This window comes from Vulpes vulpes, chromosome 3 (genome assembly GCF_048418805.1).
Source record: "Vulpes vulpes isolate BD-2025 chromosome 3, VulVul3, whole genome shotgun sequence".
NCBI lineage: Eukaryota > Metazoa > Chordata > Mammalia > Carnivora > Canidae > Vulpes > Vulpes vulpes.
Genome location: NC_132782.1, coordinates 39965936 through 39982136, shown reverse-complemented (window position 1 = coordinate 39982136; position 16201 = coordinate 39965936). Strand labels below are relative to the sequence as shown.

At 42.1% G+C, this 16201-nt stretch overlaps 1 protein-coding gene across 10 annotated transcripts in view; it reads right to left on the bottom strand.

Moving 5' to 3' along the window:
* Positions 1–16201, bottom strand: part of MECOM (MDS1 and EVI1 complex locus) — a 553599-nt gene that overhangs the window by 487602 nt on the left and 49796 nt on the right. The gene's annotated exons all lie outside the window — the stretch shown is intronic.

The following is a 16201-nucleotide window of genomic DNA, read 5'->3' as shown; positions in this document are numbered from 1 at the left end:
TCACACTAAATGACAGAGCAGAGGGCAAAGAGGTGTGGAAACTGAGAAGATAGACTTCCAAGTCTTTTCCTGAAAGTGCTTAGATTTTGAGGAGAGTCCAACATTGCCTGACAAAAGGGTCTTTGTGCAACAACACCAGGGAGGTGAAGGAGAGCTACTCAGGAAAACCAATGAAGACAGGCCGAGCCTTGTACACAGGACCCGTGGAGAACTTTGAATCACATGGTCTGCAGAAAGGACAATGCCTGCACTGCTAAATGCATGACCACCATATTCAGGCAGTGTCTGAGTGGGCACAGACCAGATGTCTTTAAAGAATCGTGTGGGGTGTTTGCTTTCCAAAAATGTAACAAGCAAATACACAGACTGTGACTTCGAATTGCATTACTAGTCTTAGACTGATCCCCAGACATCTGACCCCTCTGAGTGACTTACCCGCCCTCCCTCAAACCATGATCCCTCTGGGTGGCAGGGGCTCTGATTCGGAGTTCTTGATGAAGCTGGCAAAACAGCCCAGGAGGCTCTGTCTATACATACGGCCCTTAACACCCTGAAGTTCCAATCCCAGAATGATGAAATAGGAGCCTGTCATTATTAAAGGAAGCCTGGAGACATACAGAGAGAGGCTAGCAATTTTAAGGAGAGAAATACCCACTAACCATGGGCGGTGGTCCACGGCTTATCCAAATCCAGGATATCTACAGAAACTTAGGCTGGAAATGTAGCAAACTCATGAGTTCACCGGTGTTTCCAGCTCTAGCCTGAGTTGCCCAAGTTCTTGCCCTTGCAGGAAACCATAAATAAGAGAAAAACACCCAGTATTAACTTTTCCGGAACTTCAAACTATGGTTGCCTGGTTGGTTTCACTAGGATAAAAACATGAAAATGTTCTTGGTTAGCGGACAGAGGGCTTATTTTTCTTCACCAGTTCTAATTGCCCTGCTACCAATCCGAAAATAATTAAAGCGTTTAAAAGTGTCCAACAAGCAAACAACATCCTTGAATAAACTTTAAAACCGGATGCTAATTTTAAATTAGCATTAGATGCAACTTTATCTGAAATGGCATCTTTTTGGCTACAATTCCCATCATATGAAATAAACAGCAAGTTATAAAACTGTCCAAAAATTTCTGAAAAAATATTCATCTGCCAGTAAAACAAATGAATAAAGGTTCAATCTCATACAAGAGTCAAAGGAAAATGTGGGGGTGGGGGGTAGGTCATAGAATAAAAAGCATCTTCCAATAGCATGGCCAAAACAGCCTCAAGTCAGAGACAGAAGTACGGTTTTGAATGAGCTAGCCAAGGATCCTGAGTTGCAGATTCATCAACCATAAAAGGGAAGTAATGATATTTTCATTAGTATGGAAAACAATTCACACAGTGGCTGTGTATATTCTTAAGTATATTTCTTAATTATATTAAGTATATTCTTAAGTATAATTTACTGACATTATTCTTGTCGTGGGTTAGTGGATCAGATTAGCTAGCAAAGAGAAGAGTTGTAAGAAACTAGAAGATGAAAATATATCCAAATGAACCACATGGGAATGGAAGTATGAGAATAGGCATCAAAATCATAAAAGCCAAAGGAAAAAGAAGAGAGAAGCTTTGGGAACATCATAGTTTAGCCTATGATTTAATTAGTGTGGTATGTGACTACCTGATAAGGTCGGTGGTGGCGTATGTGTAGCTTCAGAAACAGGTTATGTCAGATTCTTACATTTGGCCTGATGGACATGAACATATAAATCCATATTCTACTTCCATTAATAAGACTGTTAAACCTCGTCCTGGTCCTTTAAATGTAATTTTACCCAAGTGAAACACATGTGAGCTACGCTTAATAGTGGAGAACCCTGTAAACATTCAGAGAAGCCACAGTTACGGTATGTCCTACGGAATCTACTCATGAACAATGCACAATGAGGACAGGCTATTACATATTTAACTTTTAAACAGGAATAGGGTGGCTCCCAGTATAAGCTTCATGAAGATGTTCCATTACATGAACAATCAATCCTCTCATTGGCAATTATGGAGAAATGGCTTAGTTGAGGAGACGCTATATCAATATATATAAATCAACAATTTGAAAGAAAGAAAGAGAGAAAGATAAAGGAGAGAAACTACGAAACATACTTACCACTACAAAATAATAAATATGTTGTTTGTAATTTAATCATCCCTTGACCATTCAAACAGAAATTCAGGAATTTGCAAACCTCTACATCATTATGATTTTCTCTGTCTTAAAAGATGTAGAAACCTTCTAAATAAAAGACAGACATAATTGGGGCAACTGGGTGGCTCAATCGGTTAAGCGTCTGCCTTCAGCTCAGGTCATGATCCCAGAGAGTCTGCTTCTCCCTCTCCCTCTGCCCATCCCCCTGCTCATGCTTTCTCTGTCTCTCTGTCTCTCTCTCATATAAATAAATAAAATATTTTTTAAAGAAAAAAACAATCATAATCAACACAGTGCCATTTGAAAGTTTATTTATTTTTTTTTAATTTATTTATGATAGTCACAGAGAGAGAGAGAGGCAGAGACACAGGCAGAGGGAGAAGCAGGCTCCATGCACCGGGAGCCTGATGTGGGATTCGATCCCGGGTCTCCAGGATCGCGCCCTGGGCCAAAGGCAGGCGCCAAACCGCTGCGCTACCCAGGGATCCCTGAAAGTTTATTTTATAGATATATAATATTCTAGACAACTACCTCTTGATTTACAATAAAATGAACTAAAAATTGAGATTTAACATGAACTCGTAGCAAATTATAAATGCTGATCAAGGGACTAAAAAACAAGCAAAGATAGCAGAGAAAGTCAAGAATGATTTAACTGTAGTTTTTGAAGGAAGAAAGAGGATTTAAATGCATAACAGGAAGGCAGGATGGTAGGCGTAATTTCTACAAATAATTGGCAAGCACACATATCCCTAAAATGTACTAAGCAGCACATGGATGTCCAAAAACAAGGAACACCAGTTACCCAGAGGCCGTGATCACCTTCTCCCTACAAGAGGAACCAGGTCTCCTTGGAAGTTAGGAGGCTCAGACCCACTCCAGGAAACTCCACTGGTGTTTCCATTTTAAACCGCATTTCAGGAGTTTACAAGTTGACTGTTTTTAAAACATATTGGGTTCATAATGAGCTCACACATTCTTAAAATGTTCTTTTTGCTCTCCTTTAAAAAGTATGGCCACTTTTGTGAACAAATCATAAACAAAATTTCAGGTGATTATTTTTGGCGAGGTTCCAAGACACAATGGCTAAATGTTTAAATAGGGTAAAAAGGCTAATTATTTTCTTCATTTGGAAAGTAGAGTAGAAAGGCCAGCCTGAGAAACTCTCTACAGAACTTCCGTTTTAAAGCGTTCTTTTGCAATATTTTCATTCAGTGGTTCAGGATCCTAGGACTACAGCTAGGAATATGCAATCAGACTTCAAAAAACACCATTTCTACATCTGGAGATTTATGCAATAATCGCTCCAGCATTAGACTTTTCTAAAGTTGTTAGTGGTCAAAATTACATGTACCATGAAAGCCAGGAAGACTCTCAGAATGGAGCTAAAAGCCAGGTGGCAGGGCACCTACACTTAGGTGCCGCCACAAACCCCAAATTCAAACCAACCTTGGAGTTTTACAAGCCCTTTCCCTGCGCCAACCCCCCAGCTTAAAATAGTCCAGGGCAAAGCTCTGCAGGGAACTGAGTTGATGAGTAGGTTAGGGCTTAAAACCATTTCTTTCAAAACCAAAAAAAAAAAAAAAAAAAAATCTGGTGTTTCTGCCAAACATAAAACTACTCTCCACAGCAGTCCCTAACACCTTTAGGGTTTATAAAAGTGGAAGGCACCAGTAGAGCCGCCAAGGCCAGGGATGCATCATCCCCACAAGGAATGCACTGTTGGGCACTGTTCACCAAGCCTTTCCCGTGGCAATTTTGGACGATGCAGCCCTGTTGAGTCCCAAGACCAGGAACCTGCACCAGACTTGGAAAAACACAGGGTTGATATGAAGCAGGTTTGCCACGAAACTCTCTCATGATGCCTTCAACGGGGTGTCAAGCCCCTAACAGAAAAGTGTTCTCAATGAGCCCGTGAGTTGACAAAATTTCCCTATTCCCTGAACAGCTTTTCATCCACAGGCGCCTGTCAGGACCAGAAGATCTGGAGAGGAACCCTATCCCAGAAGGAAGAGCCAGACCCAGTCATGTGTTGGGTCCCATGAAGGGTCCACACTGCAACTATGCAAAAGACATAAGTAATACTGATTAAAACCATACAAATTCCAGCATCCCACTGATAATATTCCACATGTAGGTTAAAGGTCAAAAATATCCTCCAACACTGTTGTGTTTATTGACAGGGACAAACTTTTCCATCTGTTTCTGATCTTACCCACGATTGGTCGCTGGCCTCAAACAAAAAATCCACGACTAATAATAAATGAAATGAAATTTACGCTTTCCTCTCAATACGATCCCACCTTCAAGAAGTTTGTACGATTGCCTTTTGTCCCTGGGCAAATTTCCTTGAGAGAACGGAGAATGCTATGGAGCAGCCAGGCTAAAGGAGAAAGGTGTTAATGAGGACTTGTGCCTAAGTATGAGCAAGATTTCCCCACAACACAGCTTAAATTAACCGAGCTTCGAGTGGTTTAAATATATAGGAAATAAGGAAAACTCTCTCTCTCTCTCTCTCTCTCTCTCTCTCTCTCTCTCATACACACACACACACACACACACACACACACACACTCCAGCTCCCTTGAGGATCTGCTGAGGAGCAATTTGAAAACCACCAATTTAATTCATGCCTCTCATTTCACAGATGAAAAACCTGAAGCATAGAGAGGTTAAATGACTGGCCCAAGGTCACACCTTGTTACTGATGGGCTAGAAGAACAACGCTGGCTGGAAGTGCTCTGCAGGCGTGCCCCCTTGAGGCCCGCAGATGCAGCCAGGCAGAAAGCTGGGCTGAAGGCCTGGATTTCCATGGGGGGAGGAACAGGAACAGGGTGCTGGGCTGGCCCCTCCAAACGCTGGGACGGAGCCAAGGGGTAGTCTGAGCTGGGTGGGAGTCGCTCCCCCAATGCCACCAGAAGCAAGCTCCTCACCAAGAGGAGGGACATTTGAACATTGAAGAGGCCCACATTTTAAGAGACACAGGAGGGGGGCTGCCCGGGTGGCTCAGTAGTTTAGCGCCGCCTTCCGCCCAGGGCGTGATCCTAGAGACCAGGGATGGAGTCCCGCATCGGGCTCCCTGGATGGAGCTTGCTTCTCCATCTGCCTGTGTCCTCCTCCTCCCTCTCTCTCTCTCTCTCTCTATATATATATATAGATAGATAGATATATATATATATATCGCATGCATAAATAAATAACATCTTTAATTAAAAAAAAAAAAAGACACAGGAGGGACTTGCAGAGGACCCTTCCATGAGCTGCCCTCTAGAGGAAGTTGAAATAGTGACACAGAAACAACTCGGCCCTTAAGAATGGGCCCATGATGATAGAAAATGAAGCTGCAGGACACCCAGGATGCACACCCAGTAAGTACTCTGGGGGATCGCCCTTTCCCCTCGTCCCCACACATCCTCATCCCCATCCCAGCACGAGTGGTCATTAAGGTAAAATAAAGTCAGCATCTCCTCCTGCTTGGTATTATCTGAAAGGAGCAGTTAGAGATGCTGGTCTCTAATTGTAGATACCACCGAGAAGCATATATACATTTCCAGGGGCAACATGACAGGGCTAGAAGGTCCAAAAAATCTGAGAACTGCCTAAAAGATAACCTAGCCCTCCAATTCCCAGACTTTCATGAAAGTACTGGCGGAGAAGCTGAGGGGCGCCTGGGTGGCTCATCAGGTCTGCCTTCAGCTGAGGTCATGATCTCGGGGTCCTGGGATCGAGCCCCACATGGGGCTCCTCACTCAGTGTGGAGTTGGTTTCTCCCTCTCCCTCTGCCCCTCCCTCCTGCTTGTGCTCACTTTCTCTCAAATAAATAAATAAAATCTTTATTAAAAAAAAAAAAAAGCAGAGAAGATGACATATACTGCCTCCCTAGACAGTTGAGCCCTAGACAGAATGAGTTTAGTCCTATCACTACAAAATGAACCCTGCCAGCTATTCGATGGCAGCTATCATGTCCCTTAAGCTTTCTTTGAACTAAAAGGAAACCACATAAAGGAAATAAAGAGCAGAATTGTATATTTTCAAACTCAGACACATACTACCTTGTATTCTTCTCCTCTGTGGGCATAGAGTAACAGACCTCAATTCTAGAGGAACAGGGCAAAGGTAACAAAAGCTCTCTCTGTAGCACAGAGAAGAGGGGCAGTAACCTTGCTAGCCCTGGGTGCTGCAACTAAAACCACACAATGGGGGCACCTGGGTGGCTCAGTCTGTTAACCGTTTTCCTTTGGCTCAGGTCATGATTCCAGGGTCCTGGGATCAAGCCTCCCTGATGTTGGTGTTGGTGCTGAGCAGGGAGTCTGCTTCTTCCTCTCTCTCCCCTTGTGCTCTCACTCACTCTCTCTCTCCCTCTCAAATAAATAAATAAAATCTTTTTAAAAAATTAAAAAAATAAAACCACGCAATGCTGGAGGCTGCCAGTTTTTGCCAGACACTAAGAGTGAACAAGACAGGAAAAAAAAAAAAAAAAAAGAATGTGCAAGACAGAGTCTCCATAGAATGATGGGTGCGGGGTGATGAGGAAGAGGAGGAAGAGAGTGGAAAGAATGCTGTGCGTTCAGGTGAAGGCGGAGAACCGGTAAGAAATGACAGGTAACCCTGAGAGGCCAATGGATACTAAATCATCAGTGTATGGTGTTCTGGAACTCCACACCTCTTTTTCCTAGAAATCATCACTTATTCTAAACTTTATCCAATTTTTCAAAGCAGAAGTATGAAGATTGTGTGGTAAGTAGCCATGATAAATTAGGCTTTACAAGTGGCATGGTGCACTTGATACTGCAAGGAAAAGTCAAGTTCATTTACTCCTCCAAATGTTGAGGGGAATATTGTAGAATGAGAGAGCTGATTCTGTGAAGCAACCAGAGCAACCTGAAAAGGTGAACATTTTCCGAACAGGTGACAGTCGACTGGTAGGACCAGTTCAGACGGGACAAAAAGAATGATTATTTAACCCAGTCACTGAGCAGATGCCTTCTGGTTAATATTTGATGTATTACATGTAGTGTTGGCCTCCTTGATTAGAAATGAAACAACACACATTGTTTTAAATAATAAACAGAGTGATGCATTACTACATACCAGCCTACTACTGTTTGGTGCTTTTCCTAGATCAGGTGTATGAGTAGGGTGTAGACTAAGCTGCTATAACAAAGGGACCTCAAAACACAGTGGCTTAAATGAGAGAGAAGTATGTTTCTTCCTCATGTCACCGTCCAAAGTGAGGCAGGCCATCCCAGGCAGGTAAGCAGCTCTGATCCACAAGGCCACCCAGGGCTCCAGGTTCCTCCACAATGTTCAGGGTGGCTCACTACCATCGATCTACTTTCCCATTCACAGGAAGGGGAGAAAGAGGAAAAGGTGAGCAAGTAGCTTCTTTTTCTAAATTGAAAAGTTCTGCACATATTCCATGGGACAGGACCCTAATGGCATGGCCATGTCTAACTCCAGGGGAGACTGGAAATATAACCTATAACCATATTTTTAGCCAAAGTTCAAGCAGTTGTGTTATTAAAAAGAGACAAGAGAGGAACAGATATTGGGAGGCAGTTTGCAAGTCTCTGTCATTTTACCTCATGTAGCCCTTTCAACGATCCTATAGCATAATACTTGAACAGTGCCTCTGAGGTTATCAATAATTTGCCCAAGCGCCACAACAGGAAGTTGCAGAAAGGGAATTCAAACTCAAGTCCATCTGCCTCAAAACTCATCTTCATTCTATTACACCGTGTGCCACGTACCCAATTAATCTCACTCCGGCTGACAAGGCCCATGGTAAGGAATAAAGCTCATGCTGTGTGGCCTTTTTTTTTTTTTTTTAAAGCCAATGTCTTTTAGGAAAATAACAATACCACCAGAAAGGTTTTTATAAGGAAAAGAATGTCAGAAACTCCTTTTTAGAAAATAAAAAGTTGTGAGGAGAGGAAAATTGCAAGGAATGTATTAAAATACCACTATAAAAGACACTTGAAAGAATGGATTTTTTTTTTCCCTACCACTATAAGGCAATCTATTTCGGTGGTGTTGACTGTGAATTGTATTGATAAGAATAAAAGGGCTCATATGGAATGACTTTCTTATTATTGAATATCCACAATAAGCTGCTGCAGAACAATCTAAACCAGCAATGGTCTGTTTTGGTAGAGTTGGTGTGATACATATGTACACACGCACGCACACAGACACACACGTGCACACACGTGCCCATGCATACAAACACACACACACACACACGTGTATCTTTATAAAACAGCATCACTGCTTCCTACTAATCTTAAATTCCTAAACACCCGAATGGATCTAGGTCCTGAGATAAACACTCATAGAATAAGAATTTACAGTCCTACGTGTTCATTAAATTTGCGTAAGCGCTTTCAAGAAAGGAAGGCTCTGTTTGGGGGGGCAGGGGTTCCCCCCGCTTCGCCCCCTCAAATCGAGAGATATGTTTTATAATCTACAGCCAGCTCACTGGCAAATCTCCATTCTTTCCGACCTGACAGACTGTTTGTCAGTTAAACTCCCCTTGTCGTGTATCCCTACCACTGCCAACTCATGCACGGAGACCTTCACTTTTACTGCTACCACTTGCACCCTATGCAACCTTTGTCATTGATCACTGATCCGATCCAGTGCCCACATGTTCTCCAAGTGCCTACACAAGTAATGAGGTACTTGTGGTGTAAAATTAAACTGTCAACTGTCAGCGATTGATAACCACAGTGAGAGCTGACCTAGAACACCTGCAGCAGTGGCCAAGACAGGTGTGACATGTTTGATCGCTGAGGCCTGCTAGTCAGGCTGACCCAGTGCTGTCCCTCCATGGACTCTCCCTGCATTTCAGCCTTCCAGCTTCCCCAGCGCACGGCAGCAAGCATCACCAGGTTGCAGAAACCATTCTTTGGGCAGCTGGTCAGAGAGGCCATGAAAGCAGATCTCGAGTCGGCAGGTTGGTTTGAAAGCAATAGGGCCTAGAGAATTGCAAAGGTGGCATCTGGAGTCAGCCTGGTATTTTCTCCCACACATACCTCCAGATTTCCTCTGAAAGCCAGTGTTGGTGGCAATCTTCACACATACCACCCTCCCTCAATTGGAGTTTCCAGGCATGTGCCAGTGCCTAGCAGAAGGGCCTTCCCTTCAGGGCAGGCACATGGCAGTCATTAAGAGTCTGGTGGAAGAATGAAACAGTCCTAATGGAACCGCCTTATGGCTCTGAGCATTTGCTAGAAGGCATTTAAGTTGAACTGGCTCACATTCTGTTAAAGCACCATAAATGCGAGCTTTTCCTACTCATATGTAATTGAATAACCAGCACAAAGGAAAAAACATGTCCCGCTCTGCCTATAATTGTTTTTAGTCGGAGCTGTTGCACAGCATTTAAACAAAGTTTTTATTTAAAAGTTGCATTATTTAAACATGACAGATAGATTTAAAAAAAAAAAACAAAAAACTTACCCTGAATGCACTGAAATACCTAAAACGTCCTTTGTGAAAATCTGAAAAGCGTGATGGGATTCCCATCCCATTCCACCATCCCACCCCCACCCAACAGTTGCACTATATTAAGTTCATGTGATGAGAAGATAAAAATCTATTAACTTTCTGCTGACCTTATCGACACAGGAATCTCTGCAGACATTACAAAAGCCATATCTCTTCTGACTTTTACATCCAGAACCTCATGCTCCAAAGTCCCAAACCAAATGTAAAATCTTCATGATGAGTGAAACCCTGACACCAATTCAGATTCCGGACTTGCTGGCTTGCAGTCGATGGAGGCTCCTCTGGGGCACAGGGCTGGCCTTTACTTTGCATTTGACTTGAGGGGCTTTTTTTTTTTTTTTTTTGCCATATGCTACTGGGGACTCTGAATCAAAACTATTTCACGAGGACCATATGTTACAAGAAACGCATGATGGAAAGTGAACGGCAAGAAGTTGCCCCATATCACTGGGTGATGTATTACAAACATAATTAAACCTGAGTAATGTGCAGTGTTATTTCAGTTAATCATTGCTTTTTTCAATTTAAGCAAGGAAAACATAGCCCAATTTCCAAATGACACACCAAAGTCCAGATAAGCTAAAAGCAAATTGGTGGAAAGGAATAAAAGAAGAGCTGTACAGCATTGTTTAAGCTTCTGTAAAAGGTCTTGGGGTATCTGAGATACATCCATAGGAAGGTGACACATGAGAGTTCCATGTAAATAAGCGACTGAAAACACCGCTCATTTTCCTTCCAAATCAACAACGAATTCAGATCAACGCCCATTTATAAACAAGCAGCAAGTCAAAAGATCATGTGTGTGTTGGTTATTTGGAATTCAAGAGCATGTTTTCCCACACAGATTCCATTATCAATAGCCATTAGGTTCCCAGGCTAAGCCATGAAGACCTATTTAGCCCATTTGTTCCCAAAATTTAGTATCTCTGCCTTTACGGCACTACTTGGAAGGAGGATAGAGAATATATTGACTTCAACTCAGTTCAATACATTTATTTGGTTGCTACCATATTTTCTCGGAATGTACTGGTTACTACACTTCCCCAAAGAATATCCCAATTTCCTCTCTCCCCACAAGCCCGCAGCTAAAAGAAATCACTTTCTATTCTGAACCATCAGAATGTTTTATCTATACTCTCATAATCATTTTCTTGTTTGTTTGTTTTAAAGACTTTATTTATTCATGAGAGACACAGAGATAAAGGCAGAGACACAAAAGGAGGGAGAAGCAGGCTCCCTGCAGCTAACCTGATGAGGGGACTCAATTCCAGGACCCTGGGATCACAACCTGAGCCCAAGGCAGATGCTCAACCACTGAGCCACCCCGGCGCCCTTCGTAATCACTTTCTACCTGAATTACAGGTATTTGTGAACTTGCTTAACTCCCCCACCTGAACTTGTGTTTATATTTCCCACATCCCTGTTCCAAGCCCTGAATTTAGCAGGTTCTAAGTTCACATATGTGAATGGATGATCGAGGAAATAAAGGAATAGAATCTACTAGGGTTGCCAAACATTTTTTCTCCATCCACTACCCTGGGAATCATAGGATATGATTGGAGGAGAGAGGGAGAGAATATAATAATGATGAAGATGAGGATGAGGTGATTTTGCAAATAATATTTATTGTGTGTTTACCTTGTGACATGCTTTGGCCTAGGACCTTACAAGTATTAATTAATTTACTCTCCACAATGCTTCTGTGGTAGGTAGTATGTATATGCCCTTATTATAATAGATGGGGATACTGGGTGCCAAGGAACAATAAGCAATTTTTCCAAGCTCACAGAAATTTCTGAACACAGAAGTGTATTTGCCATGCAAGTGTGCATAAAAAGGGATATCTCCAAGGCTTCTCTCTACCTTTCTGATCTGCTTTAGAGAAGGAACTTCTCAGGAGGCAATATAGTCTAGTTACTTCTTCAGCTCTCATTCACGAATCTGAATATAAGCCCTATGAGAGCAAAGACCTTGTTGGTCTTGTTCACAACATCCCCAGCCTCTAGAACAGCAGGTAGGCCACAGATATTTGCTGGATGAAGGAGTGAATGAGTATGTTAGGGGTTGATAGTCAGGCTAAAGGTGGAACTGAGAACAAAGGTTCCCTCTGAGAGTCTGGGGGTTTCCAGTCCTATGGGGAAAGCTTCCCAAACTTGTCTGATGATAACAGTCACCTGTGTCCTTTGATTAAAAAAATTTCCTCTCCCTAGAGATTCTGAGTCAGTGACCTGAGGTGAGGCCCAGGGATCTGGTTTTTTTTGTTTGTTTGTTTTTGTTTTAGATTTTTATTTATTGATTCATGAGAGAGAGACACAGAGACACAGGCAGAGGGAGAAGCAGTCTCCTCGCAGGGAGCCCAATGTGGGACTCGATCCCTGGACCCTGGGATCAGGCCCTGAACTGAAGGCAGACGCTCAACCACTGGGCCACCCAGGAGTCCCGCCCAGGGATCTGTTTTTGTCGATGTGTTCCTTCTGTGGTTTGAGACAGATGCTTCACATGGTCCTAAGCTTGAGAAATCCTCCCCAAAGGATTTCATTCTGTCTCTTGGGACACCATCTCCATGGCCATCGCAGACATTTGCAAATTCCCCAGCAGTGACAAACACCTTCTCAGGCCACTGCCACAGCCTCTGCAAGAAAACCTGTGTATTGTGCTGGATTGCAACAGGGGATGGGGTATTTTACTTCTGCTTCAGCTGACTTCTCTGTGGAATTCTGTGAATCTCAACCATGCCCAGGAAAGCTTCCATTCATAAGTTTCTTCCCCCACTCCTGCCCTTTCCGAGGGTGCATCAATGTCTGCTGAATGAATGAATGATGGAACAAATTCTAACGTGGGCAAAACAAGTAAGCCTGGCAGTTGTGAAGAACGGAAGTGTTTTGTGAATCTCAGTTTGGGGTTGCGAGTGGTAGCATACAAAAACAAACAATGACAAACAAAATACATTAACACATCCTGTTTCCATTGCTTTCCTTCTGACTTGAAGCGCATTCTTAGAACAGCTAATCATCTCTAGGGCTCAGAGATCATTATTTACCTCTTCAAAAATATTTTCCTTAGCCATCAGGGGACAGATATTATGACCTCAGGATCTAAAAGATTACTGTAGCCTTGCAGATATCACTCTCTCTCTTTTTTTTTTTTTTTCCTCATTCTTATTCTCCTCGTTTCCTCCAATCTCGTAACCTATGCCCAGAAATCAGTAAAGAACATTAATCCCGGTTAGGAGAAAAGGCATGTGGCCGAAGATACTTTCTACAATTCCCCTGGAGTCTAAAACTAGGTTTCTGAATCTCAGCGGCATTGAAATTTTGAACAAGATAATTTTTTGTGCTGGAGCGCTGTCCTGTGCATTGTAGCACGATGAGCAGCACCTCTGGCCACTCTACCCACTAGGTGTCAATAGCAACCCCACCCTCCAGTTCAAAGCTGTGACAACCAAAAATGTCTCCAGACATTTCCAAATGTCCCCTGGGGGCCAAAATCACCCCTAGTTGAGAACCCTAATCTAGAATAATTTTTTAAAGCAATGTATTTTTTTAGCTGATGGATTGGCCAATATTTGGTACTTACATACGAGGACGCATCAACCTGTAAAGTGGCTTGAACATTAAACAAAAATTTGAACATAATTTTCAAAGAAACTATTGATCCCAAAGGATCATGACGACCCTCTCAGGTGTGAATCTGGTGGGATCCTGGAGGAAGCTGGAATGGAATCTGACATAGCTGAGAGTTTACAAAAAACTCAGTTGCGGGGGAAAGCAGGAAGACCAACTAAAATGTCTCACTTTTGGCAAAAACATCCATCGTGTAACGCGCTTTGCCAACATCTTTGCCCTTGGAATTTTTTTTTTTTTAACTTAAGGGTAGTTCAAGGGTAGTTTTAATCTGTATGTTCCTGGTTCCTATAATCTAAAAATCATCAAAATGCTGTTTTATAAGAGTATCTCCTAAACTTTGATGTCCAAGAAGCCTAGGGGCCTTTTTTATGTGCTTATTTTCTTTTGAACCAGGAAATTGTGTTTTGCCAAGAGCAAATGGAACTTGAGCCTCAAAAGATTTGAGTTCTGTTTGAAACGTAGAACCCACAAATTCTCCACAAGTTTGCAACTTGCAAAATACATGCTCTCACTTTCCCTCCGTCCAAATCTCTCTTGATTCTTTTTTTTCTCTTTTTTCTTTCTTTTTTTTTTTTTTTTTAAAGATAAGAAAGCAGGATCGTGGAAGGTTTTATTCACAAAAGAAAAGGAGTATCACAGATTTCTGAGTTCCACAAAATTTGCCTTGTACATTACGAATAAACGTGAAGCTGTCCTGCCCTTTAATTATATTTGCAGAATTTTTCTCTACTGAGAATTAGATTTGTTACATCTTATTTTCTCAACAGGTCTACAGAATCTACAGCCAAGAACTGACTGCTACTTGATGGTCCATGACTTTTAGTTAGAGCTATGAGAACCAAATTTGAAAGCAAAATGGAAGTATAAATTAGTAATTAGCATAATACATTTTGGCTACATATTTTGTTATAATACAAGTGTGAATGCAGGGGCTTTTTTACTTCGAGTAGAGATGACACACAACATTACATGAGTTTCTGGTGCAAGGCATAGTGATTCAACAACTCTGTCCATTATGCTCTGTTCACCACTAGTGTGGCTACCATCTGTCAGCATGCAACACTATTATAATATCATTGACCCTATTCCCTCGGCTGTGCCTTTTATTTCTTGGTTCTGTTTTAAATCACAGTTAGCAAAATCCTAGATGCCTAAGGATCACTCCAGGAGAAAAAGAGCTATAAGGCTGCAAAGAAATTCTGCTTCGAGTTGGACTCATCATCAAAATAGTCTCTAGGTAAGAGAAGATGAGAGAAGATAAATGGCAAGAAGAGAGAATAAAAAAGGCAAGCGAGAGATCCACGAAGCAACGTGTTCTTTGACTTTCCCCAGGACCAAATCCAGCAAACAAGATATTACATCAAAGTTAAATTGTTTACATATTAGATGACCTGTCCATTTTTTCCTTACCATTGATTTCCACAGTACAAAAATATTATTTCAGTGGCAAGGATGTAAACCTTATTCATAACAGGATTTCAACCACATCCTGAGAACGAAGCATCTCCTCAGATAGTGTGCCCTCATTTATATTGAAGGCATGCTGGTTTTATTTGTCAGTGTTTGTTGAGGGGGTCACAATATCAGGAAGCAGGAGATGGCTCATCAAAGCGTCTCTGCAAAGCCCCTACTACTCATCAATTAGACAGTACCTTGTTTTTAACATCAGGGCGGAAATGCATCTCCCTTGACCCATTGTTAGAAGCTTCCTTCTGTCTTTAAGTTTTTTGGAAGTAGCACTCAGGACTCAACTTCTTTTTTCCAATAGGTAATTGTCACTAATTAATGCTCCTGTTGCATACAAGAATGTGGACCTGTGACCCTGAGTAATCTGGGCCTGTATCTCTGGCCTTGGAGCAAGGACACTCTAATCTCCTGACACTACTCACGGGGCCTGGGTCACAGACACAAGGCTTCCCGCTGGGTTCCTGAACAGGCCTCACTCTGCTTCAAAGCCAGTGAGTTCAGCGCGGCAGCCCGACTTCAAGGACAACGTGGCATCTGGCCAGTGGCAGCTGTCTGAGGTGAGGAGAAGCTCTCCTCCCTGAAGATCGAGATCTTTCTGCTGAAGCCAGGGCCTCCAGTTTCATTCATTCCACACCCATTTGCCGGGCACCTATTCTATACCAGGCTCTGTCCTTGGCACTGAGGATAGAATGAAGAAGATCAAGTACTTGGTGGTGGGGAACTAGAACTACACTCGAGCTCAGCACTTTATTAAAATCTTCTTTTCAGTATAACTAGACAAGGCAGTCTTGTTTTCCCTTTTATGTCTAACGGGATTTAAAAAGAACAGTGCTTGTGACTTTCTCCTTTATAAAATCTGATGATCTCATATATCCATTACTTTATCTCATTTCTCCATAAGATTTTTCACTTACTTTCCCCCCCTTCCCCCTTCCTTCTCTCTCTCCGTCTCTCCCTCTCTCACACACGCACACACATACACACAGACTAAAGCATGGGAATTTCTGATGAGCATAATAACTCAGAATGACTTCAAGATAAAAATATGTCATCTCCCATATCCTCAATGAAGCACTAGATTATTGCGGACACCTGTCCAATATTCCTCCCCCACTTAAACAGAGCTTTATGTCTTGCTTTTCCTCTGGTAGTAAATCTTTCTCCAAAATCAAGGCTAGGAACTACCCTTGTGCATAAATAATACCACTGGCTTCATTTCAAATCAATAAAATCTATGTAAACAAATGCCCAGTATTTAGAGGAAGAAGAAGAAGAAGAAGAAGAAGAAGAAGAAGAAGAAGAAGAAGAAGAAGAAGAAAACACTAAACTTTAAAACACATAAACCAAAGACCTACTGCTTATTTTGTAAACTAGTCTTCACATCAGAAATGTTGGATTCCTTTGGATAACTTT